This window comes from Babylonia areolata, chromosome 12 (genome assembly GCF_041734735.1).
Source record: "Babylonia areolata isolate BAREFJ2019XMU chromosome 12, ASM4173473v1, whole genome shotgun sequence".
Taxonomy (NCBI): Eukaryota; Metazoa; Mollusca; class Gastropoda; order Neogastropoda; family Buccinidae; genus Babylonia; species Babylonia areolata.
Window position 1 is genome coordinate 8,063,441 of NC_134887.1, and position 3,562 is coordinate 8,067,002.

The 3,562-nt window shown below is 40.6% G+C and overlaps 1 long non-coding RNA gene across 1 annotated transcript in view; it reads right to left on the reverse strand.

The window, feature by feature from the left end:
- LOC143288223 (uncharacterized) overlaps positions 1 to 1,834 on the reverse strand; it is a 2,616-nt gene extending 782 nt beyond the window's left edge. The window contains exon 1 of the long non-coding RNA XR_013056050.1: positions 1,641 to 1,834. This is a non-coding gene — a long non-coding RNA (uncharacterized LOC143288223). The remainder of the gene's footprint in view (positions 1 to 1,640) is intronic.
- Between the last annotated feature and the right edge of the window lie 1,728 nt (positions 1,835 to 3,562).

The following is a 3,562-nucleotide window of genomic DNA, read 5'->3' on the forward strand; positions in this document are numbered from 1 at the left end:
ACACACAACACACAGCCAATCACGAACACCGTCACAGCTGGGGCACAAATACACAACACCAATGAAACTGGTTGTAACAGGTAAAGAGAAGAGATGTCTTTCATGTCAGAACCAAAGGAGTTTATCAACCCAATGACTGATGCCCTTATGGTCAAATTGTTCAGGGCATGGTCTTGGAACAACACTAACCAATCAAAATGACTTTTAGAGCTGGGTACAATATGTATATAGCCATTCAAAATGATTGTAACAGATACATGGATTCAGGAGACATCTTCAAAGTCTGAGCCATAAAATCCAAAATATGTGACCATGGATGTTTAGAGGAATTCATCCATGGTGTGACAAACACATAACCGATCAAAATGACAGTTACACATGGATACAATCTACATTGCCAGTCAGAATGACTGTAACAGATAGAGACATCTTCCAAAGTTCAACCAATCACTCTTTTGAAAACAAACACAATCATCTGGGAAAAGAGAGAGAGAGAGAGAGAGAGAGAGAGAGAGAGAGAACATTATCCAAGTCTATACAAGTCCAGAAAAAAAAGAAAAATGTTTATGGCTTCCAAGGGGAAAAAAATGTAGGTAAATGAACCAGCAAGACAGAAAACAAGAAGAAGGAAGAGACTGCAGAAAGAAAAGTGAAAGGCCAGAAACAAAAAGAAAAAGAAAAAAAGAGATTTTTTTTCAGCACTGAATTTCCGGCAGAAGGCTGGGGTACTTTACATTCCCCCCGGCATCCCAACAGTCTTTTCTGGATTTGATAATTGGACATGTTTATTATGTTGTGTTCTGTGTGTGTGTGTGTGTGTGTGTGTGTGTGCATGCGCGTGTGACTTGACTTGACTTCACTTGTTGTCATAAAATCCCGAAGGATTAATAGACACAACAAAGAACAAAAGGAACAAAGAATTAAACGGTCATCTAATACGCATGCAATGAAATACATGGTTGACGAGTGTTTTTTGACAGTCATCACAGTTGAATAAATCAGTTGGTTTTAGTATATTGTTTTGTATTTTTCTAGTGATCACATTTGATTGATGATCATACTGCTGTACAGTTGTAATTAGATGGTTTCACAAATTATGAAATAATGTGTGTGTGTGTGAATAGAATAGAATAGAATAGATTTTATTGTCATGAAACCGTAAGGTTTATAAGACACAAGTGCAATGGTAAATGAATGAACGAATGAAAAACACACAATTAATCCATCAGTTAATGCAGTAAATTGCTGCAGCATTCATAAACAAATTTTCCCAAACTTGATTGTATATATTCATCATCTTTTAGCATCACCTGACTGGGAATATGTCCTGTGTTATTCGAATTTTGAATATCCTTTAAAAATTGTTGCCTTAAGGTTTTATATTTAATACAATGATCAAGAAGATGGATTTCGTCTTCCAGGATGTTACACTTGTTGCACAATCTGTCTTCTTGTGGAATATTTAAATATCTACCTTTCTCAATCTTTAGGTCATGCGCGCTTATTCTGAGTTTTGTTAAAGCTTGTCTGTGTTTTGTTTTTTTGTTTTTGTGTGTGTGTGTGTGTGTGTGTGTGTGTGTGTGTGTGCACTCCTGGGACACGTGAGAGAGAATCATCAGAGAAAAACTGAAATCACTGACAAGCCCCAAGCTGGCCCCTGGGTTGACAGGCGTCTCCGTTAGCAACCAGCTGCCGTCTGCGGCCCAGCGGTCTGACCCCTGACCTGCAGCAGTGATCCTGCTGACAGTCGCCTGTCATCGTGCAGGCCACACCTTGCCACGCCCCTCCAGGCTCCGCCCACTCCTAGAACAGGCTCAGTTTCTCAAGGAGGCGTCACCGCCATCAGACAAATTTGTACATATTGTATTTTATGTTGTACCAGATCCGCTAGGCAGATATCCCTCAGTGACCAAGCTGCATTACCCAACATGATGCCAGGTCAGGTCATGAGCGTATGAGCTATGAAGATATGTACTTATCAGAGTGGATTTCTTCTGCAAAATTTTGTCAGAGGACTACAGTTCTCCTGCTGTGGGTTCTTTTTGTGTGCGCCCTTTTTGTGTGCGCCCTTTTGTGTGCGCCCTTTTTGTGTGCGTTCTTATGTGTGCGCCCTTTTTGTGTGCGTTCTTATGTGTGCGCCCTTTTTGTGTGCGTTCTTATGAGTGCGCCCTTATGTGTGCGCCTTTTTGTGTGCGTTCTTATGTGTGCGCCCTTTTTGTGTGCGTTCTTATGAGTGCGCCCTTATGTGTGCGCCTTTTTGTGTGCGCCCTTATGAGTGCGCCCTTATGTGTGCGCCAAGTGCATGCTGCAAATGAGACCTCGGTTTATCATCTCATCCAAAAGACCAGATGCTCAATATGATTTTATAGTCAAACTTCGAAGAAAAGGCAAAATCAGGATTCTCACCTGGACCCTCACAAACACTGTGCTGGCAGATCTTTGTCATTCTGCCGCCTTCCTCTCTAGCTTGGAAAAAAAAAAAGAAGTTAAGTGGAGCAGTGGCCCAGTGGCCCAGACTGGTAAGTGTACATGGGTTCAAGTGTTGTGATCTGGAGCAGGATTTTTTACTCCCTTCGATAGACTTTGAATGATGGCGGTCTGGGTGCTAGTCATTCAGAGGAGACGGTGAACTGATGTCCCATGTGTAGCATGCACTTAAAGGAACTCATGGCAACAAAGGGGCTGTCCTGGTGTAATTCTGTAGAAAAATGTACTCTGATGGTAAAATATATATATATACATATATGCAGATGTATAAAAGAAATACATAGGAAGAAAGTGTGAGGCACTTTCCTTGGGGAGAGCAGCCCAAATATCACACACAGCAATCTGTTGCAATAGAAATCATCACAATACAATACAATGCAATACCACACAATGCAATGCAATGCAATACCACACAATGCAATGCAATACCACACAATGCAATGCAATGCAATACCACACAATACAATGCAATGCAATACCACACAATACAATGCAATGCAATACCACACAATACAATACAATGCAATACCACACAATTCAATACAATGCAATACCACACAATACAATACCACACAATACAATGCAATGCAATACCACACAATGCAATACCACACAATACAATGCAATACCACACAATGCAATACCACACAATACAATACAATGCAATACCACACAATACAATACAATGCAATACCACACAATACAATACAATACAATGCAATACCACACAATACAATACAATGCAATACCACACAATACAATACAATGCAATACCACACAATACAATGCAATACCACACAATACAATACAATGCAATGCCACACAATACAATACAATGCAATACCACACAATACAATACAATGCAATACCACACAATACAATACAATGCAATACCACACAATACAATACAATGCAATCACATTGTAAGGATGCTGTGGCAGAGTCGGTTAGGTCTTGGACTTCTGAACAAGTGTTCACCAGTGATCAGAGTTCGAGGCCCCGTTTTGGCATAGTGTTGTGTCCGTGGGAAAGGCACTTGGCTGCAATTTTCATCAGTCCACCCAGGTGTGAATGG